A 24895-nucleotide genomic window follows, 5' to 3' on the forward strand; every position below is an offset into this window, starting at 1 on the left:
TCATGGGTCGCACTCAGTTTTGATGTTGATGGATGGCTTGTTTAGGTTCGTCTTCTCATCGGTGTGGATTTCATGGACTGACATATGCACGTTGCTATTTGGTTGTAATCTTAGTTATTGTGTTAAATTAGTACAATGTTCTAATTTTAATTAAAATATGTTTTATTTACACATTAGTTTTGGTTGATATTTCTTTAAAAAGTATAAAACTTGCATGCAAATTCATATTTTTGATATTTAACAAGAACTTCAATGCGATTAGTTTTTAATATGGTTAATTTACACAAAAGTAATAAATTTAAAATATTAATAATGCCTAGTGTAATATTGAATAATGTAATAACTTTGTTTTCTCAGCGTATTTTTCCTCTGGCATTATTTTAACGACCATCATGTAGGTTTTAAAAACCGGACGTACGCACAAGTGCGTCCGATGAGACCCTCTTAGTAATGAACACCTATACACTAGCAGCAGGTCGATGGATAATTTAACGATAAAAATACATCAAAAGAGCAATAAAACACTTCTACCCTTCAATTTTCCTGACCGACGCGGAATCAATCTACAGTGGCCTACAGTAGAGTAAATAACAATAAGAAATGGCAACAAAAACCGAATCATTTTCCCCCTTTGGTGTAATACACAGCCCACACAGACCACGTTGGCCGCGTGTACACCATCACAACAGCCGCAAGCTCGACATTTTTCAATGGTTTTGGTAATTAAAATTCTTCACCAACGCACCAGCTGCCGGTCGCATTTGCGGCGGTCCACGCAGGTTCCGGTACAGTGGATGAGAAATTGATCATTACACCGGAAAATGTGGCACCGGCTAGACACTCGGGAACGGTTTTGCCCATCACCAGGCGTGGATCCGCCCAACATTCTAGACACAGAGTAACGAGCCTGACGATGAACCACGGTTGGTGTGATGTGTGTTGAGAGCTGTTCTCAGCATTAAAGCCACGCATAAATTACTATCGATGGTAATGCGATCGTTGTTTTGTTGCAATGTTAAACGGACCTCACTTGCGCGTTGGAGTGTTTACGCAAGAGTTAGTCTTGCGTTCTCGATGACCCTTCGAGTAGCGTTCGAATGAGTTACAAACAAAACACGCACCGATCAGCTTGAACGTATTGGCCAAGAGGAAAAGGATATGTACACCTTCATCGTTCAAGCACCTGTTCGATGGTCGATCGATATCGTTCGAGCAGCTGTGCCAGAACAGATGGAGGAGATGAGCGTTGTAAATGAGGTAAAACCTATCGGTAAACGCATGAATGCGAGAGATTAATGAAATCGATTTGCCGTTATCGAACGATCGATTCGTGGGAATTAAGAGTATTTATACATTGAAGCGCATTCAAATGGCTCTTCAGCAGTGGAATTCTACTCGAATTGTCTGTATCACACTGTCTACCCATATTCACAATGTGTTTCATTGTCATTGTTTTACAATGTTTAATCAAACGGTGGGCAAAATGTTGGAAAACGAAACCGGTTCTCAAGATTGATTGTAAATAAAATTAGACGATAGAAACAATTTATTTCACGAAGTAATCCTTAAAAATGTAAAATTGTTGGTTTCTAATAATTTCCGAAGCTTCCGACAATTACTGAAGTCATATTATGTTTTGATTTTATTGAATAAACAAACAGGTTAATGCATGCATAAAGCATCGTATTTCTGCACAAATTACGTGATTCATAGCAAGGTGCTAAAATACAAATAAAGTATCTGAATAGATTGTTTCTGCTCCGAAAACTTTCATTGCACAATAAACTATGACTTCAATGGAAAAAAAACATCAAGATACGCTAGCACATGACAAATGTGCTATATTATAAAAGTGCGATAAACATGAAACTAAACAGCATAGACATTCATGTTTTACACACATTTGATGAAACGCCTGTCTGCTAATTGTTAAAGAAATAAAAACGAAAGACTTCAACAGCGACGAAACTTGTCAGCGGGAAGAGAAAACAAAAACAAAACCTGATGAACTCCCGCGTCCGCTGCTGCATACTGCACACGTTCTGCATGGCTAAGACCAATGGCCATTACCGCACGGGCTGTGTTTCGATGGTAGGTGCTGCATCAAGATTTCTGCACCCGTTGTTGCGCTCGAATGTCGTTATTCTAATTAACCGAGCTCCGATTAACATCACGGTCCATGCCATAGTACCACCGGCGACGATACAAAATCACTCATTCGTCACTAGGAAAAGTCTTATAACAGCACACAGCTCCTTTTACCGAGGGGGTTGCATCTTACGCTGTTTGCTTCGCTGGTTGGCCACCGTTCCGGCCCCGTAAGTTTCTCCCGATCTGGTTTGATGGTTTATAATATTAAATTTTTAATTACACACCGCGGTCGCTAGACAATCATAACAAAACTTTTTTTTCGCCATCACCTTCCATCAGAGCCATTTCCTATTGCTTTTTCTTTCTTTTTTTCTTTTTGGGTTCCAATCGGGCTACAGAGCAGTGAAAATAGTCGAGTGACTCATGGGCAGATTGTAGAGGGAGAAGAAAAAAATTACAGCCAACTCACACACACACACAATCTCTCGATATGATACGGTACCCGTAGATTCGTGCATGGTATTGAATTTAATTGGAAACGAGCTCCATAAACCACGTCAAACCATGAAAATACTAAAATCATCGGGCTAGGAGCCCGAAAATCTGCACAAAACGTAGCAAACAGACACCTGTTGTGGTGCTGCGGTACGGTAAACGGTACGGTGAATCGAAAAATGGATGACCAGCCATGTTATTTAAGGCGAGGTTGATTTCCATTTTTCCACCTGCTAAACGGTTGTGACGCTTCGCGCTTTTCCACGTGCCGTTTGTATTTGGGAAAAAAGGCACGGTGGAAAGTGTGGCCAAATTACGATTCCGATCGGCGCATTAGCATTCGTATGCGTACGATGTTTCGTGCAGGATTGGACCGTTTGCCAGCAATCTTTCATGGCTGATCTTTGTAATTGCGATCGGAGAAGGTAAAGAGTTGCGGAGGAACTCTGTGGCCGGATAAAATCCTTTTATGCAAAGGATATCGGAACCGTTTGATTGGAGAAATCGTAACGAATGTTTAGTTGTTTGTCAATGGAAAGATGAACGCTTATAACTCACGGAAGGCGAATTAATTAAATATAGCATGGAAAATCGTTTTATTAATGCTATTTAAGTAAGTGCTAGTAATGATTCATGTTTCGAAAAATGAATTCAGGCTAATAAGGAATATTAGCTTTATTCGAACGAATGCTTTCTACATGTATGGTATTTGTTATTTAACCCAATCTATTTTTTTATTATTATTTTGTCAAACAAGTCGTTACAATTGACCTAGACACAACAAAATATTGAGGCTGGTGAATTTCGTTATCTGATTCAATATTGTAAATGACAGAGTTTAAATTTAATCTGTTTATTTTTATTAAATTAATTTTATAATTATTTGTTTCCAAAACACATTACTCATAACTGCTAAAGAATAAATGTAACCATACAATGGTCTGTAACTTTTAAATACGCATATGGTTATATTGAAGGAGAGAAAGTACAATTAATTTATTCATCATGCGATCTAACCGATCGACCGAACGATTCGACTGTTGAACATGATGTATACTGTTTTGGATCATACCATATAGTGAAATATTAAACACATTTCTACGTGTGCGCTTCATAAACAGTTTCGTTTGCCACATTGATTCGATGTTTTGCTCGTGTTGAGCGACTGTTAATCATTAGCATCGTTGGTTTTTACTGCGGTTTTATATCAAGCATCATTATGTCTGCTTAATTTTTATATAAAACATTATTTTTAAACCATTGCATGTTTCGATGGTGGTTTGTACCATACAAAATGAACTTACAAATTCTTCACGCTTGATGTTGTAGCGTTACATCAAACTTCCAATTAAATATGACATGTGTTCCATCAGTGATCTAACTGAAGAGTATATATTTTTTTATATGTGTAAACATAGTAACAGAAATGTGTACCTTTTGTCTATTTCTATAAACAACATCTTATCTTTGCTACACATCTCATCACCGGTGAAATGATACTTTCAAATTTTCAACAGTCAGTTTTATACGAACATTCCACGAATGCAACCGTCATAAATATTAAACAGCTGTTGGTGCATCGAACTCCATTTGGGGTACGGGGTTTTTAATCAATCTTTCAGCCACATTAGTGTCAGGATCGGTCTCGTCCACATTGAAAAGAGACAAGCTACGATTATCGAATTCGTCCTGCTTGCACGTACAATCTGTTAATGCAATTGCAACACAACCACGTGCAAGACGAAACACCTGTGCAACCACGTGCTTCTCGTTGCTGGCAGATCCTTGCTTCCGGTGACGAAGGTCGATCGGGTTCCGAAATGAAATGGATTCGAGCCACACCGACGCGTCCACGATCGTTGGCCTGTGCGATCCAGTCGAGCAGAACGGTTGACCAGCGATCGATGTATGCGTGTGGGCACAGGTGCACAGACTTGAAGATGTGTATGTGTACATAAAGTTAGAGGGTGATCACATCCTTTTTTTCTCATTTTTATTACATTTGGATTTTGTATTTCTATCAAATTACTGTTTTTGGATTTAAATTTAAAGCATTTCTAAGAAACTCGCATTGATCAACGATGATGCATTGTTTTTTTTAAATATAAAATTTTTATCTTTTGTATTTTTTTTTGTTATATTACCTTTTCAGGAGGCACAGGTGCAAAGAAGCACGCATGTTACGCAGCGCCTGTCATAGTGCTACACATACACGTGGTCTGTTAGCACTAATACCATCACCACCACCGTTTATCCGGCAAACCGGTAGACTTAAGTCACAACGCAGCAGGTGAAAAAGATGCGTACAAAACCCCATCAGCAGGGGAACGAACTAACGCAGGCATAATTATGCAAAGTACTCTTTCTTCCATCCCTTTCGCACAAACATCGAACCTCAGTACAGTCGGAAAGGTTATGCTCCACGGCTCTTTGAGCAAGCTTTCCCGCGATTGCTGGGCTTTACGCATCGCGGACGAACGTTCGAAAGAGAGATCCGAAGTCGCTGTGGAGCGTTCGTGGGGCCTCTCGCGTCCATATACATTCAGTCGAACACCATACAACGCTCGGAGTACGATTGAAGATCTCGATCAGTGCGGATCGTAGTTTCGCTGGTCGAGCAACATAGAAGGAACGGATGCTAGAGCTGTTTGTACAGTGCTTAGTGTGCAGCCGGTGCGTGTGGACACTATCGAACTATTCGACAAAATTAAAAGAACAAACTCAGTGTGAACTTGTGCCTATCGTACCGATACTGCCAGTAGAGAGGTTTGGTTTCAACTCAATATCGTTGACGTCAAAATGCTGATACGTCAGCACGCACACTTCAGGCCTCCAGAACGTAGTGTTTAATGTAAGTTGTGTTCGTCGCTAAGGCCGGTCCGATTTTTTTTTGTGGCACTGCTGTGTGGTCGCTCCAGTTTACTCAACTTTACTGCTGTGTCACCAATGTGCGCCCGCTCCAAGTCACCGTGGGACGCAAAAATTGTCGATAAAACCCGCATGCGCGATGACGAACGCACACCGATGGCAACAGTTTATTTGCTTAAAAGCAACACCTCACCAGCGCAATGTGGAAGGTAATTATACTGCTTTGAACTTGTACGTAGTGCCGGGTCACACGGAACGAACGGAATAGTAGAACGTTAATGTTGCGTATTGAAACGTGTTGAGCCATTTTATTCGATGAAATTGGCGTAAAATGGTTCCCGGCATTGCACTAAAATTGAAATGAACAAGTGTGTGTAAGACTGGCTATGTATAATGGTTTACAAATAATTACTTGCTATTTGCTTTTTTTTGTATAAAAATGCTTAAGCAAGTGTTAGTGGCAGTGAAACCGGAAAGGGTTATATTTCACAATGCTATTCGGATATTGAGGAGTTTATTACTATGACATCAACTATTTTCTTTAGCACTGTTCAACGATGATCACATTCTCAGTAGGAGGTTGGTCTCGTGTATCGTGGAACATGATGAAGTTATATTGTTAAGAAAAAAACTCTCGTAAAATAAGTAGCTTGAGTCATTAAAAGAGCAACAAAAAATCTTTTGGTGTAGGAAAACTTGATAATTTCACCCAAAAAAAAAAAGACAAAAAAGATTTAAAAGTCCAATATTTAAAAAAGATATAACAAAACTGATTAACCAAAATAATTCAACTAAATAAACTAAACACACTAACAGAGCTTTTTTAACAATTAATCATTCCTAGTGATAAGAGAACTTTTAAAAACTAAGACAGAAGAACCAACCCTTATCGAATTCAGTTGATGAATACAGCGTTTCTAAAGAGAAGATGCGTTCAATAAGCTAAACTGCAATATTTATTACTCCATGAATACCAACATTGTGACACATCGAGCAATATAGCACGTTGTGCTACTTAAAAATTTAAAGTAACTAATAATTAATTTCGCAATAGCTGCATGTTTTGCGTTAAACCATTAATCAACTAATTGCACGTTTACTACTACTGTGTGTTACTACCTACTAGCATGTTTACTTACCAAAACGAAAGACACTAACACTAACGGAAAGGAACCGAAAGTTCTATGCATGTATGTTTTTACCGCATCGATATGCGTGATAAATGGGATCGAGTGAAAAAAGAAAAGAAAAACGTACCGACGATGGATACGTTAGATCATCACATATCGAAACGAATGGTAAAATGTATTGAAAAATGCTACAAATACTAAGATCGCGCATCTTTACCTGAAGGGTGTGAACGATGTTGATTTACGATATTTGTCACAGGTTAGGAACGGACGTAAATAGCACCTAAAGAGCTTCAATATAATTCTAAGTTAGCGACGCCAGAGAAAACGCCCGTACCGGCATTGTAGGCAGTTTTTAAACGTGCGTAGCTTTTAGGATCTTTGGTTAGCAAATGCCAAAGCAAACATTGACACCTACACCGTATTGGAACCGCCTCCGTATTTTTTTTTTGGAAGCGAAAGCTTAACGATCTATCGTCGGCGTTGATGATGTATGTGGTTGATCGTACCAAAAGCATGAGTCACATATCCACAAAAAATGAGGAACGTAGTTGTTGCTACAAACATATGTGTATAGGCATACACGAAAGCCATAGTTTGAACATTTTTTTATTTCAATTCTTTAAGCTCATAATGTACGATCCCGAAAAAGCCGATCAAACGTAGCCCGTAATTAATTAACATCTTGAGCAAAAGGTTTTGACTAATTACGAAAAACAAGTTGTTGTTCGAGAAGAGCTAGGGAAAGATTGCAAATCATTCCAATGTACCTTAAGAAGTACCCTCAGAGTAACTTTCCTGTACGGTCGGATCCAGTGGAATGGACCTCCATTACCTTCTACTGAGCTTAATTGATGCCTACCATTGAGTCCAAAGCTAATTAGAGCGTTGCTTTTCGATTGCCGATTTTTCGGAGATTATCTTATTTTTAAGTTTTCAATTGGACAACTTTGGAAGGGGAACAGACGGCTACCGGCACTGAAAATGTATCTTTATTATACGTTATACAAACAACTTCCCAATAGGGAGAACATTCCTCTCGGAACATGCAGTGAACATTGTTTTGCTGAGGAGTTTCTCGTAGCGCATTAATTATGTGCTAACTGTAATATGACAAGGTTCGATTTTAACATACTTTATCGCCCAAGCTGCACGATCGATGATCAACGATCCGTTTCCTGTTTCGTTTCTGAATTAATTTGAACATATTAAACGCACCCCAAACGGGTGTGAGTATCCGTGCGTAAGCTTAACTCGATTAGGCTTAATTTTACAACCTCTCCACCGGACAGTTCACTTTACTTTTCAAACTTTCCAATCCAGTAAGGCTTATTTTTTCAGCCCATCAGAATCAGCGCCACGGTAACAACGAGCCCGTAAACAGAACCGTGGGATTTCTGTGGCTTTTTCACTGCGATGAAGAACGAATGATAAACGCTTTGGAGTTTTTTTGGCTTTCGAAGAATGAGGAGTAAAAATCGTTTCCACATCAGGGTGTGGGGATTGAAGATCGTTTCAGCACATCCCGGTTGTGTGTAGCACAATTTTATGACCGCAAGGTAATGAGAAAAGGAAAACCTTTAATCCCCCCAAACCCGCTGGAAAGGAAACTGAACATAAAAAATGGAAGCAAAAAACCCCAGAAGCGATAAACGTCGTAAAGCAGTTGAGTGTTAGTTACCGAATCGATTTACGATCGGTTCACTGATACAATGAATCGTCGGCCCTACTAGACATCCAAGGATCGACGATCACCGGGAGCACATCCGTCACAAGATGTGACGGTTGTATGTATCGATCTTGGAAGCCAACAGGCTTGGATGACTTCATTTGGTCTTTACGATTATCGATCAGAAGTTTAAAGCTGCGATTACACACAAAAACAGGCCAGTGGATCCCTGCGACCTACAAAAACATGCGTTTGTCGATGATCCATTTAAAAATGGGACCATGGTGGTCGTCGAGACTGGTGTTTGTGTTGTAACGTTTTTTTTTGTTGTACTTTTCCTCTGCATCCTTAAACGTTATTTGGCTGCCCGAAGTAAATGCGGACCTCAGGTGACTTGTACATCGCCAGCGGGCTGGCGGTCCCTTTAATTAGTCTGCTTCTTCCAGCTCTGTTGCCGCCAAACTTTATCCCTTTAGCGAAGGAACGTAATAAGAAATACGGAGGGTTAGTGTGTGCATGCACGCGGTCAACTTTAGTACGGAATAACTTGCGTTCTCTCGGTCATCTGTCGCGAGGTATGTTCAAAAAGGTTTTGGTTTCTACATCAAAGGAATACAAAAACAAAATATTCCGCAAAAGTGAGCTGGCACTTTCTGAACTAAAAGGACAACTTCATACGAAGCACCATGGTTTTGTGCAGGCAAACGTAACATTTGTCCCAACAGGAACAAGAGCATAAACAGCATAACAAGCGCATAATTATACAACATCCTTCCGCATATGAAAAACATCCCATGCTCCTATGGCTGATCCAGCAACGGTACGCTAGGAATAGCACCGTTGTTTGATGGCAGAGAGTGGCAAGAATTTTTACCGCCAATTGGTCATTATCATTCATTTCCCGTTTTCAATGTTTTTCGGGAAAGAAAACAACTTTTTTTTTCAAGCGATCGTCAAAGAAGAATCCCTTCGGAAAGTGAAAAGGACGAGATCGCGCCAAGACAGACAAATGCAGTCATTCGGGTGTTTGTGCACCCGGCGTTCAACCACCTGTTGATGTCAAAGTTAGGGTAAAGTTTCGTCGGTAGGCACATGTGCTTACTTCAACGGTTGACTGTTGCGTATGAGCCTCCGTGTCTCATACGTGTTGTTTTCCAGCTGCGAAAAAATGCAGCAGCGTCCCTCGTATAATCCAAAACATAATTCACTTTATACTGAACATGCGTCGTACAGCTGTCCTTGAAGTCGTTCGATCATTGGTTTTACTTTTATTTAAGGAATTTTTGTTATTTTACTACTCCAACTAAATCTAAATGCCTTGTTAGTAGCATTATTTTTATAGTTTATAATAAAACTGAAATAATTGATTTTTTTGTCATTGCCACTTGCCTGTGTTACCAATTGAAAGTTATTTTTGTTTTTTTTTTACACATATCGCAGCATTATACATTATAAACTATAAACTTTTTTTTACTACAATAATCAATATTTGTACTTACTACATTTTTTATGTTGTTTTTGAATGTGTTTGTAGTTTGTTATGTGGTTACTTAAATATTTTTCTCGTCGAAGAAAGATGCTCTTGTCTGATTTGTATCATTACGGCCATTTACGACGTACATATTAGTTTTCATTATTTATCTTTTAATCTTAATTCATTTTCAATTGTTTGCTAAAATTGTTTAACAATGTCTACTTAATATGAACATAAAGTCTAACCTACTTCCTGTCCTACACTGGTCTCATCTCAAGAGAGACGTAAAGTCGATATACTCTGGTAGATGATAAAAAAAACATTTGAGCCATCTAAATGAAGTTACTGGAGATATTATATGATTGTTACTGTAAATATGCTTAAATTAAAAAACAAACAAAAATGACATAAAGATGTTTTGATTGAAAGCAAACTTTCTGTTTGTATCTTAAAACAACTTCCAGCACTCTGCTGTACGTGAAATTCAAGAGTCATGCTAAACACAAGCACCGTAACATGAGACGCTCTAGAGAAACGAGTTTGTTGTTTCTGCTACACAGGATTAACATAAGAAAGTCTTCAAAACAAAGCGACCGATGACCATCTGTTAACAGGATGCTTCATTATGGGTGCGATGGTTTAAACAGGCTTTTTTGTGCATATCTCCTGGGAACACTTGATCCCCCAAAAGATCAACCTATTAGGCACGCAAAACAATAGTCTTCCTGGTCACTGTGTGACTGACCCGTTACTGAACTGAGAGGTGAATTTCTTAATCACTTTCAAGCTTCTCATCCATCAAACTAAACAGTGCGAAGTGATGTGCTTTCTCCATTGCCGGACGGGCAGAATGATGCTGTTCAAAGGGCAGCAAGAAAACAGCGCCAGTGCGGACAACTTTGCATCCACAGCACAGTGTGTGGACGATGTATTCCCTCGCGTGCTGCAGGTTCTCACGAACGCTTTCCATTGGAGAGAATCTATTCGATTGATGATGCACGAAAGGAAGACCCACAAGAAACGACTCTGCGTGCGCAGCGAAACGCGATCTTTTCGAATCGTCTTAGCTGCCTCTAAGTTCCGTAGCCTACGGCGATACGGTGGGAAAAATGTCCAGAAATCAATTTAGTTCAGGGGATTGCATCTCTCGGATGGGACAGACGGGAATGCTGGTACCATTAATAAACAATAATCACCGTCACATGGGAGAACCTCGGTCATGCAAGAGAAGAGACGATTTGGAAACCAAACCACCACTACAGGATCTCGAAAATCGGGAGTTGCAATATTTTATCTTCCACGGAGACAAATGAGCTCAACGAATAGCGTATCTCATTCGTCTTGTGCTCATTGGAGGATGAGACATGTTAGGCTTGAGCTTCAAATTGTGCGGAATGACGAATGGATTCAAAGACATCGTTGGTATAGATCGTTCGTGTTTCTTTTTTTTTTGTTGCTCAAATCAACTCTAACTGCCGGCGAGACTGCCCAAATCTAAATGTTTGGCAATTGTCTGAAAATAAAACGGGGATTCCCTTTTTTATTTTTAACGCTAACGCTGCGACTCGGTCGGGAGGTTTGATGAGATTGGATGATTGATTGTTGAGAACTTACTCACTCTCATCCAATGTCTGCGGGTTCCGGAAAGACATAAACTTCTTTCATCACTCTTCAGCAAGGTGAAACACGTTGGCCTTGGGACAAAGAATGTTCCGAGCTTTGGGCACGCGCACTGTAGCTATCGCCCAACCCATCGAAAGCGCGACCCAACGACTATAAAATAACTGAAAGATCGTACCACAGGAGACGATCATGCTTGGACATGTCGTCCCCAACGGATCTAGTCGACGGTGATGCTTAAATGAAGGTGACGGGAAAATGGAGTAATAAAGAGGGATGTTCTCAAAGAGTAAGAAAGAGAGTGAAAGAGATGTACGATTTAGCAGGAAGTGGTGGAGTAGATGCTTCCTTTTTGGGTTCTGGCTTACGGGCGTGCTAAGGGACAGGGTCAACGGAGACAACACCGACAACGATGGAACCGGTTTGCGCTACACTGGAATACGAAGACGAACCACATCCGTTGAAAGCGTGGTGAGATGATGCCGATCTGGTAGGAAGTCAGTGTAATCTTCCTTCGATGATCGCTGGCAAGGTGGTTGAGTGGTTCCATCCGAAAAGCCGTTGCCGATCATCGAGCTCAACAGGAAATGGTACATTATGAAATCGATTTCGAATTCTTCAAGGCTCATTCAAGCCGACGCGAGTGTGGACGAGGTACTGGGTGAAGTGATCCCTCCAGGGGTAACTGGCCCCGAGGATTGGAGGGCTTGCGAAGCAAATTGGTGATCTCTTTTTTCCACCCCAACGCTCTAATAGATACGGAAGAGAAGAAGTTTGCGAAGTTGTTTCGGGATCCAGAAATTGTGTGTCTAGGAGTGGGGTCACCCTTTTGCTAGCGACCGGAGACTGGTAGTGGACCTGCCCTTTCGTCTGCCCGATCCTTACGATACTGCTCCAGTGGCTGATTATACCAATTATCTACAGGCCGTAGAACGGGAGCCGTAACTTCACAGATAATTAGTAATTACCCTGTCCGGTGAGCGAACGATCGTACGAAGGAAGTAAACTTCCAGTACCTTGGGCGTTCGGGGCAACGCTTTTTGGCCCGAAGACCTTAGGCCCGCAGATCCATGTCGCGCCTCGGATCGATTTTCTACTGGAGTAGACCATGAAATTACCCCCGAAAGAACTCGATTCCGATTCCCTCTTTACGCTTCCGCACTTTGGTCAATGTGGTTCGGTGGTTTTGAAAACTTGTTCTGACTGTTACCCGCTACGCTGCTTGTGAAGTGATGCTCGCTGCTCTTCTCCTTTTCGAAGTGATGCTGTGCGCACTTTGTGTCTTCACTTTGCGTTTCCAAGCGTACCGTAACCAGCAAACGTAAAGAAGAAAAGAAACGAAATTGAAATCAGAAACTAAATCGATAGCAGCAGCAGCAGTATCGCAGCCTCACGGGCAGTGGTAAATTCTAGCAGGATAAACCAAAACAGAAGAATCACCGACTTCGAATGAACAGGCAGTAATGGTGTGTAATTACGAAGATCCTTTCTGGAATTGCTGCGACTGAGGCAGTCGCGTCAGTCGGCCAGGCCACGATGACTTTCCATTTTCTTCACAACTTCAAATGGTCGTCGAACGTTCGCTTGACCGAAAGCTGAGAAACTCGCGGGAGTTAAATTGAAGGCCACTTCTGTCTTGTAGGATGTGTAGATCTAGTACCGTCAAAGAACTGGGTGATTTTTGCGAACACACCATCGTATCATGCACACTGCGCTATGGTCTTTTGAGACGAAATTTTGCCTAACCATGCACGATCTATTCTTCATAAAAGGAGCGAAAGCATCCAACCATGTCAAGCAATCATCTTTTCGCATGTTGCAAAAAAAAGGAACAATTCCATCCCGGGCTAGCTGATTGGCGCAGCACTATTCAAAAAGCTAGCCCCTTCGTAGAGGACACTCGGCGGTTTTGGTTGGTGAACTTACAAAGGAAGGGACACGATGGTCCAGAAAAAAGTCATACCTTTCTCACGGCCAACAAAAGGCCACACGGCGTTGCCTGAGAACGGCTGTCGCGGTTCATTCCTGGGACCGAACGTTTAAGCGCTATCTGGTAGTCAAGTAATGGGAGTGTATTTGCCGTTAATTAAGCAATCGTAACCCGTTGAGACACTTTCACTTGAGCTGTTTAACCCTATGCTTTGATTCCATAAGTTCAAGAAAAAAAACCCTATGCGATGATTCCATGAGTTTAAGACGTCTAAATAACATACAGCTTGGGTATGACGCTTTTGCTTGAATGTAGCTAAACCAGTTGAAATTTATCGCTTATAACTATATTATCAGGAAGGAACAGATCGCGAAAAGCGAGGCTAAACGATCGGTTATGCTACGCCACAGCAACGGTAGTGTTTTCGGTGTATGACTAATAGCACAAAGGATCGAAGTTCATAGCACCAACACTACAATAACGGTTGGCACATAATAAGCGTGTTGCACCGGTAAAACTTGCACAGGGTGCAACTTATGACGCAGTATACGCTACCAACGCAATGTTCAACCAGACCTGAAACATGTTGCCGTGAGATAACCTTTTGCTAGCTGCTGGAAAACTTCGCGCTCCTCCCTCGAGGGTGCGATGGGTGACTTCCTTCCGTGGCTGTTTATAAACAGTCGCCAATAGCCAACTCCACCAGGCTTCAACTATACACAGTGTCGTTCATCAACCTTTCTCAGGCCTTCCGTTCCCTCGGGAGGTGGAAACGTTACACCTGACTTATTGCGAATCGAAATGCTTAACCCGTACCCCCGTCACTGGCGGAATAGAAACCCACTGAACCTTGGTTTGCAGCGTTATAGAATAAATAGACCAGTCCGTGTAGTGTGGTGCAAATGTCAGTGAACTTCGGTCGCTCGGCACCCCTTTAACCAGTCAGTCGGTGGTAGTTGCGCCTCAATTCCGGCATCGGTTTTGCTAGCGTTTGCACAAACCACCATCAGCGTCAAAAATGGCTGAAGTTTGCGTGTAGATTTGTGTTTTAAATTTACCCTTTTTTTTGCTTACCACTGAGGGATAGACAGCCACGCTGCAAAATACACCTGAGTCAGTGGGTAAGAAACTTAACACCTCAATGCTACAATTCTTCAAGCTTACAGCGTGGAGAAGGGTTTGGCTGCAAATGAATCAAGGGTTGTGTCTAAGTTAGGGAAAGAAACGCCAAGTTAGAAATATAGAGCAGCTTGTGTAGCAAGGTTATTTCTTTGAAAAAAAATTACATATAAAAATATAGGTTTTCTCTATAAACTGCTAGATTTAGAACGTTACAGCTGAAAGAGTAACATCATATTTTATTTCATTATTAAAAAAAACTAAATTAAGTCTGTTCCTTTTATTATTTACTATAACACAACAAACTGCAACCACTCACACAAAAGAAAAAGAAAATATACAATCATGCTCTTTCAGACAAGAAAAAAAAGCTTTAAACTACGATCGTAAACAAAAGTGCTCAATAGGTAAAACAACGCCCTAGCTGGTAGAAGGAAAAAAAAACCAATTCGAAGATCGAGCAAGAAGCGCATATTGTGCGGTTTAAAAATTGCTGCCCTGCTCGATCGCGGCTGAAAATATTTCACAAGTCATTCACATCGTGACCCCGTCAACGGAGGCACCGGGCCAAGGCATCCTCATCGATGGCTCGGATGTGGTACCACAGCCAAGGGGCAAAGAATAACGCCCAGCTTCAATCGAGACCGGGTTCAAGACTATCCGTAGCGGGATTGACCCGTGTTGGGGTGCGGTAGGATAGCGACCGCGACGTAAAGATTGGTCTGAAATGTCAAACCGAGAAGAGCCAAAGAAGTGAAAGGCTATGCCCGTGGTGTTCGTGTACTACAGCGCCATTCGAATAGGGCATGGCCTAAAGGTCTATGATTAGATGGTGGTGCGCTATTTAGCGAAAAATTTATTTCCATCGAATCGGGTTGATCTTTGCATGTTGCAAACTAGGGGCGTAGGGTGAAGGCAGGATTTAAATGAATTACAATGGGAACGGACTGTGCAGAATATAAAACAGTGATTTTTGTTTATAATTTATATGGTTGTATCAGATTTCCTATTTTTGATAAATAAGCTTCTTGCACATGTCCATGTCCAAGTCTCCAATCTGGCTGCTGTACGACTAGCGGAAGTATTTCCGTCGAATGTTGTTGGCCTAGTTCCGAAACGTTTCCGTTCCTTGGCTGTTAGATAAAATTGTTTATTCGCTCCATGACTCGCCTGATCAGCTAGTGGGGGTTGAAGTTCCATCTGTAGAATAAAACCGCCATTCAGTTTATACCCATTTGTTTTCCTATTCTACTTCCCAGAGGAAATGAAGCCCCGATCGTAAATTTTGTGACGAGTTGGACGCTCCTTTTCGAGCTTCTGCTCCATCGACCGATAGACCTCGGAACGCTACTTAAAGTGGAAGAAAGATATAAACCCATCTAATCGTACAAGCACGTACCCTTATCTGTGGCCGAAAGTCTAATCAAATAGAACGACCTACAACGATAGAAAGCACTTTCCGACACACCTAGCATTGGTGTGACCTCACGAGCAGATTGCAAATGAATGCGCTACACGTGATCGTGAGCCAGGTGAAAGGATGGCGTACACTGATGTCTTCTTCGGCACACAAGCGCATACCACACTCTGCTAGCCCTTAGGGTCATTGGGCTTCCGCGTAGCAATTATCGACTGCTGAGACGACGACTACGATGACGACGATGAAGATAGTCCCATCGGTGTCTTGACACGGTGAGTAGCACTGTCACGTTTGGGTCGAAAAAAACAACGGAAGAGATCCTCTATATCCCGACACGATCTGGAGCACGCGGCTCATCGCTTCTCACGGTGTGCGACTTCATTGTCGCACTCGAAACCGATCCCTACGCTTCGAAATTGCCTTATGCTCAGTTGCATTCCACGGCTTCCTGCAACCCAAAACGAACCACCCGTACCAAGATCTGGACAGAATCTTTAGAATGCCACGATCGTTAAAGGGCGACCGAGTGCAACTCGCGTGAAATGCTTCGAGATCCCTTTTTCTTTTCCATCGCCAGAAAACGGCTGAGCTGTTGTGCTTAGCAAACAAGACGCCCGACTGGACTGTGCGGTAAGTTGAACGAAATGATGCAGCATGCAAAGTGAAGCCCAACGTGCCCGTCCAATGTTGAAGGCAAGATCAAAGTGTCTGACAGTGAGTCGAGCGTACTAATTCCTGTCCGGTTCGGTTTCAGCCATGGGAAAATCACATCTAATGACCCCACGCTGTCCTAGACGATGTGACCAGGTTGGGAAGACTTATTTTCTTCCGCCTGGATGCCGATTGCATGTCAAAACAAGCAGCGAATTGTCAAAGAAAATTACCACTCCAATTTCTGCCCTTCAGTGTCTTTCTGCCTACGTTATGTTCCGGATCGAAAAGGAGACCAGTTCGACTTGGGCCCTGCAAATGTGCGACAGGAAATAACCCACAAGCAAGAACGATCTATCATTGGTTCGGCTTATTCGTCGATAAATCTTCTCAACCGATTATGCTGTGGTTAATCGGTTTGGGTACTTTTGGGTACCCACAGGGTTTCCTAAACAAATCGCCGGTGGTCTTGCGAGCCGGAAGAGAATAGCTGAGAAGGATATGGACGATACCGTTGGTTGTGCGTTTCGTTCGGTGAGAGTTTGTGTCGCTTTGAGAGCAGGCTAATCCAATGACATGGTTATTTTTTCCCCCTTCATTCTAATACGCTCAGTGTAACCCGCCCGGAACATGCCGAACAATGTCTAGACTTCAAACAAAATACATCGTCAGTAAACGAGTAGTTTCATTCTTTCCGTCATTTCCTGTGGATGTGGTTTGTAAGCTCACTTTGAAAGCCTTTGATTACTGCCGGTGATCATTAGCGATCGTCACAACGTCGGTCGATGTTGAGAAAAGCTGTTTGTTACGTGGATTTTGGAGATCGAAAGCTTGCCAGCTATGAATAGCTATGAAATAGCATTGAAAACCCCTTCTTAATCTATGAACGGTAATGGTTTGTATCTACTACCTGTTAGGAAGTTTTGCTTTATGTGTAAAACCGTATGGAATTTAATTAATTATTAATGGGTTTTTGGGGGAATTGATCAAAACGCTTCTCTATATGAAAGGGTATTAAGATTGTATAATATACATTATGATGGTTTGATGAGTGTCTGAGAGTGAATTAAAAGATGTTTAGAAAATTTGCTCAAACATCCTATTTGCGATCATAGATTTCATCATTCCATCATCTACTGGTGCTATATTGCTTTGATGGGAGCAATCTTTATTAATTATCCACTATAACTTTGGATCTTAATGCTAGGTTAAATTCGCATACCAGGAAGATTCTCTGTGATACTCTACACATAAGCAACTCATTGCCCAAAAAAAAGCTTCACCCTGGACAAAGTGGAAGAAAGAAACGGGAATAAAACAACAACTAAAGTCAAAGTTCGCAAGAAACCGCAAGAACCTCTGTCCAAAGTGCCATGTCACGAATTTAAACTCAACCAACGGCCATCCGCACTAAATCAATCCACCGCACCGCTTGATTCACATTCACTCACGCGCGTGGCCCATTCGCAACGTGAGCGGTAGAGTATCATCTTCCTGTTGGTATCATCACCGGAGAGTGGGAAAGAATTTACCAATGGATTCCAGTTCTTGGAACATTTAAGTGTTAAGTAAGGCCGGTCGCGGGGCATACATGTACAAGCGAAACGGGTCACGAGATTTACAGCGAAAGGCTATCAGCATCACCTGGTGTACACGGTTGACGGAAACGAATGATTGAAAGTGGTCGTCGACTCATCTCACCACGAAACTGTAAATTATCGTTCTAATCTGTGACAAGATAAGCACCTAAATCTTTCACCTTGCAGCCGACACCTCGGTTGACGGTTTCGATTCACGCTTTCAGTGCGCGACCAATCTAGGCGATGGGCCAATTGTCACGTCGTCGAAGCACCGCGGGATGTCTTTAGTTGAATTTAATGTGATTGTTACCGTCGTGGCACGGTGAGAAAATGTGGGAGAACATTTTTCATGCCCGCTTTCAGTTCAGCCCGTTTGGGTTTCGTTCGGGCTTCGCATCCACCGAACCGGGAACGCTGGGCACGCGCGTCCTCTTGAGCGTCTTTGCACCGACGGAGGCACGCCATTGATGTTCGGTTAAATTAGCATAATATTTCTATCGTCGTTTGCCGCACCTTCTGATCGACTGTAAGAGCCTTGCCTAGTGGGTGAAGCCATCACCGTTGTCGAATAATCCCATAAGGAAAATATCAACATGACACACTCGTTTAGCGGTTGAATGAAAAGTGCGGTAACTGATATACTTTTTATCACCTTTTCTACTTAGCAGGGGGCCAGGGAATAGGTTTTTTGGTGTTATGAAAAACACAAACAAATATTTCAACTCGTAAGGGATACTCTTTTTGTTTGACTTCCTGTTTTGTTTGGTCATTTTTTTGATTGATGATCCATTTGAATTTTTAAACAGTTTTGCTGGTGAATTTTCCATTTGCATTATAGATTTTTTTTTTAAATTTGCCCTTACAGAATGACTTTGATGTTTTTTTTACAAAAATAGGCTTATAAAACTTGAACGAATTTTAATCATTATGCATTGCATAATGAACGCATTTTTTTCGTATTTGTACGTTACGATAGGATTGAGTTTTATGTTTTCCCGTCACTGTTATCATTAGTTCATTCAAACATTTCTTGAAAGTACCTGCAAAAGTGCTTCCACTCTGTTCGTTACTCTTCGCAGTAGACTTACGCAATCCACCTAATGTACGCAAACGTTTATGAACACGGTGATTGGCGACAAAAAACAAACTCTACAATTTGCTCACGAACGCAATTTGTAGGAACACAAAAACTAAGCATGTGTATTATGACAATTAGAAGGAAAAAATGAGCTGCACAATCATTGCTGACGTGACATTTCGTGGCAGACGATTATTCAATAAAGCACGCATAATGTACTGTCGCTAAACGTGCAGTTTGTTAGTTCCGCGTATGCGCGATGTGGCTGCTACAACAACAAAACAGCATCATTTGACATTTCATGCGAGACGTGAGCCCCTATATACAGCACCACGTACTTTACTGACGAGACTGTTTGCAAAATACATCTTCTTGTATTTAGATGCGTTGCTGCCTGCTGCTCGAAAACTGCTCGAAAACATTTCTGTTGCCTAAAAAGACATTTTACTGCGTAGGTATGATGAAATGGCTTACCGTCGTGTATGAAACGGGAGGACATTCCTTGCAAACGGTGTACGCTCTTTTTCCGCGAATGCTTCAGGACACTTCAGTCGATATAACGGATGCACCCTCTCGCAGGCGTAACGTAACGTGAATGCATACAGTTGCAGATGAACCGGTTTTTGGGCCGTGTGGAGTCGTGCCCGAAGATGCATACCTACATGTTTGTCGCTCCTGAAAGCTGTAGTAGCGCAGTCCGCGTGCGAAGGTTCAGGCAAAAACGGTTTCCATTTGGAGGACACCCTTACAGACCCTGTATAGGAAGGGGGGCCGAACGGGTGGAGCAAAAATGGTTGACGAAGACAAAAGTTGACAAACGGCATCTGGTCGCAAAGAGAGCGAGAGCGCTTGTTTCTTAGTTGCTTTTTTTTCTCTTGTCGATCGCTGATCTTTTCACTGTTTCCGCGCGATGTCACTTCAACTTTATGTTTAATTGTTCAAAAAATTACAAGCACAACTCCTCCGGAGGCTTGTCATTGCTTGGGAAGGAACGAGGTCACTGGAGGTGGAAGGACAAGGACAAGAAGAAGAGCCAGGTATTGCGCGATGGTGTTTCCTTTTTTTCCAACTTTTGCTTCATATACTTCGCCCGTTACATTCGTAAGAGACTGTTTCCACGCGGTAAATGTGCCTCGTACTGCTCATTTTCATATGCACTGTAACCAACCGTTAAAGTTGGGATGAATGTTTAATGCTACCAAAACGACGCCCCTACGGGTGTACACGGGTTAAATGGTTCCCTTTGTGTCATTTGCGGTAACAATAACATTTGCACCGAGATGGTTCATTTCTGCAGGCAGAGCAAAAACGGGTTAAGACGCTTAGCGCAGGAACCGCAAAAACCGGTGGAAGTACTTGGCCCGGTGTGGTACTATCGGCGGCAGTAAAGTGTCACCGTTCGACAGCTGAACATGACCATGTTAAATAGGGTTTTGCGATCGGAAATGCGATGATGATCACCGATACGGTGCAAACATCTTTCAGTGCCCTGCCTTTTTGCACCAATGGGAAACCACGTGCACGGAACAGGGACGGAAACGGTGGAGAGGGGAAGCGGAAAACAGGTTTACTAAACTGATCGTACGAGGGAGGCAATTAGAGTGTGAAGTGTGGCAGGGTGATGAAAAAGAAGTGTGAGGCAGTGTAGTGAAGCATGAGATGAATTTATTTCTCGATCTGTCAAGATTAGCCACTGCACAGACGCATAATGCAATAGTCATCGGTTCATCGAACAGAAAGGGCAGCGGATCGAGAGAAAGCACCGTTGAAGAAGAATAATCATCACTAAATCTATCGGCAACTCTGCGTACCTGACAATTCTGGTAGCAAACATTCATTGGCTTCAAAATGACATTATCATATCTGTAACGTATTTCTTACACATTCGTTTCATTTAAACATTATTATTGCGCTGTGTTAAGGCTTCCCGATACAAACTTTTACAGCGTTATTGTTCAAAATGAATTCATTCGACCGAACGATCCAACGGCCATGGATGGTAGCAAACTGCTAATTATCAATACATTTCTAATCCAATTATCAGTTTACATGATCACGTGTGCCAGTGGAACGTTATGTGATTGAGTGAATGAGCGATAGAAAACACACACCAATCGCAACGGGACCTTCGAACGGTTTCATCATTTTGTCCGGTTCGTGTTGTGTGTCATCGTTGATGTCTTTCCCCATGGAAGGTTTGTGACAAAATCCCATTTACTCTCGCTTGGTACTCAAGCGAGCGGAAGGGCAAGCACCGAAAAAAATCCCAGCTGTTTTTCAGCTTTGTTAACATTTTTCGAACAACAGCCGCGGACTGAAAGTTCAATTGATTTTTTTTATGCTTTCTCAAGGCAGGAGGAGAAATAAAACAAAAAAATATATCAGTATCAGAACGAAGGAATAATCAGAAAGAAACGATTGACAAACGGATATTAAAACGTGAGCAAATGGTGAGAGAATATGTATATGACAAAGAGCAGAGAAACGATCGTTCCACTCACTCACCAACAGTACACTCACACCTGCGCGTCTTAGGCGCGGTTAAAGGTGGCTTACGTTTGTAGCGCGAGGTTCGTCGCTTTTATTCACAATCGTGATCGCGCTCCGAGTGGACGTGTTGCATTCGTCTGCTGGTTCTAGTTTGAAACCGATACTTATCTGCAATAAGAGTTTTAAACATAAGTGGTTTCTGTGTGTGACGCTGCGTGGGTTCGAACAGTATCCGGGTGTGTTGAACGCTTTGCGACGGAAGCATTATAGCTGTTTAGAGGAACTATACATAAAAAATAAGATTGCTTTCATAAGTTATCAGTCATCACTCGAGAACCTTTTAGTGATGGAGAAGCATCCGACGTTATGGCATCAGGTTGATTTTTGTCTTATTGTTTTGAGTGCTTGTGTGTCTTTTTGTGTGTAGGTTGGCGTCATCGAAGTTCCATGCATTGAACAACAAAATTTATTATTTCATCATATTTGCTGGTGTAATGCTTCAGCGTTTAAGTTTGACTGGGTGATGTATTTTTATGGTTTATTTGCCTCGCCTACCTTTGTGCGCTTCTCATCCGGGTTCTAGATAAACGCAATTAACGTGCTGGTTTTCGCTTTGTAATAGTGCGATAGTTTTCCGTACTGACTAATGAGCGTGTATTATTTCGGCCTTAATGTTGGTTGGTGTGACAAACAGCGAGTGTTAAATAAGCAACAAAATTCTGCGGGTTCTGTATAGCGGATGAGCTTCGCGATAAGTATGTACGTTCGTTTCCTACTGTAATGGAGATGTGTTACAGTAAGCTAACCAAATTACCTTGTTGCTTTTACACACGTTTAATCAAGTTCTCAAATTGGCAGTTTAGAAATTTGTACATCCGTCTTTTCTAAAAACATAAACTGCCAAAAACCAGGTACAACAGTTGAATGGAAGTGTGAGTTGTTTAAACACTTGATTTTCGTAAATATGTATTGACCATTGCATCACGCAATATCAAAATCCGGGAGCATTAAACGTATGAACAACGCCTGTGCTTAAATTTCAAAGGTTCGTCGCTTGAAATCCCACACGCAACCGTTGAAGTCTTTTGTTTCAAGCGCACTCTGTAAACTAAACTCTGCGTCTTTTTTTTATTTGCACCTTTCGGCGATTCTCTCTTCTTTTGGACGACGCGTTTGTCTTGTCGCTCACGCGTGGCAAACTCGCACGAAACGCGATCGATCGCGATACTTACCCCGCCGGTGGGCTTCGGTGAATGAGTTAAATAATTAATAAATTCTACCACCGCTGACCGACAAGAGGGAAACTATGAAACCCTATCGGCGATGATGATGACGAAGGGTTTGAGTGTTAGATCAAGAAAAAGATTTATCTTTGTGCTGGCACACACACACACAAACACACCCGAACATTAGCTCACCCTGTTCCAGTGTAGCTATGAAACATTGTTGTACTGGAAAGATCAGCCAATTGATTAATTATGGTGAAACGCTGAAAAAGTAGTGATGTGCGATGATAGCAAAGGGGAACAAAAGTGAGAATATATGGTGAGCAAGTGGTTCTTCTAGCAAAGCTGGAAATTGTAGCATCAAACCGGACGCGGACTTGTACGATCTTTTACTTTCCACCGGGTACAAGCACTAACGATTTCGACGCAAGAATAGGACATGAGGTAAGAGAGGGCGATAATTGTTTTCCGTTTGTGTGTATGTGTATATGCGTGTGTGTGTGAGTGTTTCTACTACAGCTTGAAGGATAACTCAACGAGGGAGCATGGATAACCAACAAAAAAAACACACTCTCAACAGATAGTCGGGAGAAATGATCGTTACGCTAGGGTGCGCACGAGCAAAGCCACGGTTTGCAAGGTGCGCGGTCGGTTACGCATCGCTGAAAAAGCCAACGCTTGGGCACGATCACATCACCAAACGACACACCACTGTGCAGCACAACTACCGTCAACGGGGAATGAGTATAGTGTAACCACATACATAAAAGAATGAAGAAAAAAAAACACACAACAATAAACAAGCGCAAGTCAAACCATCCGTCACTCGTCGTACTGATGACGAACGGGTCGCATGGTTTCAGTCCGGTTTCTTCACAGCTCTACTTCCAAGCAGGTTTGGTTAGTGGAAGAGTAACAGCAAAATGGTGCGATGCGACCAAACGAGAGTAACTGGATCGACCAGAGATCGTGCTCTCCGCGTTCGGTGTGGTATTTTTTTTAAATTATCCAAAAAATTTGCTTTAACTTAAAATTTTTCTTTTTTTTAGCTGCAGTGATCAACTTAACCTTGCTCCGACAAGTCCCATTGCATATCCTATGGGAAAGCAGAAAAGATCAATCAGACAAGTAAGTCAAGGCGGAAGGCGCCCACCATCAAAGACACAAGCCTGGGAAATGATTCCGGCCCTTTACCTCCCGTTTCCCATTGGCTCCACACTTCCCATCACTAATTTTCGGTCCATTCCCGTTCATTGCCGCTTGTTGCTCTTCCGGATAAAGCTTCTCCCGTATAGCTTTCCTTCCTCCCGATTCAGTGGGATTGATCGTTCCGGAGCAATCGTTCGCATCGACTCTCGGTTGTTCCTTTCTCACACAGTGCTCCATGCTCTTTTTTCTCTATACCAATTTTTTCGCTCCATCATTCCCTATCTGAAGTCCTCTTTTTTGGATTGGGTTTTTTTTTCTCCTGGTTGTTTTATCTCTTTGGTTTGTTTTATTGTTCTTCCCGTTTTTTTTTGTTGTAATTTTTCTCTCACTTTATGCTGCTTCTCTTTCTCTCTCTCTCTTTTAACGATTTTCCTTTACTCAATCTCTTTATCATTTGTTTCCTTTTTATTGCTCTTCCTTGGTAGCATATAACGGACACAGCATAGCACAACATGCTGCGGATCAGTTCACAGGTTTCCCGATCACACCGGTGCAGGTTCCTGCGTCAGTTGCCTGGTGCCCTTGTGGTCGGCCACACACGCATCACGGACTCGGTACCGCGGTTGAGCATGAGCATCACAGCTCACGTGCGCCATCAAATTCGCTACTTCCCTGGTACATGTAATGGCACTGGAAGAATTCACGGGATTTTTTTAAACATTCCCGTGTTCTCTTAGTGGCATACCTAGTACAGGGTATTTCAACATACTGAAGCGTGAAGTGCAGTGAAAAGTGAAGTACAAATGCGTCGTACGGTGTGCGGATATTTTAAGTGTTTATTTAATAGTTAGTAGAAAAATGTGTACCCATATTGCGAACAAAACATTGCTTGTATAATGTGCCAA

At 42.1% G+C, this 24895-nt stretch overlaps 1 long non-coding RNA gene across 1 annotated transcript in view; it reads left to right on the plus strand.

Annotated features, from left to right (window-relative positions):
• Nucleotides 1-18858, plus strand: part of LOC125765610 (uncharacterized) — a 34304-nt gene extending 15446 nt beyond the window's left edge. The window contains exon 3 of the long non-coding RNA XR_007418566.1: nucleotides 4739-18858. This is a non-coding gene — a long non-coding RNA (uncharacterized LOC125765610). The remainder of the gene's footprint in view (nucleotides 1-4738) is intronic.
• The last annotated feature ends 6037 nt before the right edge of the window (nucleotides 18859-24895 follow it).

This window comes from Anopheles funestus, chromosome 2RL (assembly GCF_943734845.2).
Source record: "Anopheles funestus chromosome 2RL, idAnoFuneDA-416_04, whole genome shotgun sequence".
NCBI lineage: Eukaryota > Metazoa > Arthropoda > Insecta > Diptera > Culicidae > Anopheles > Anopheles funestus.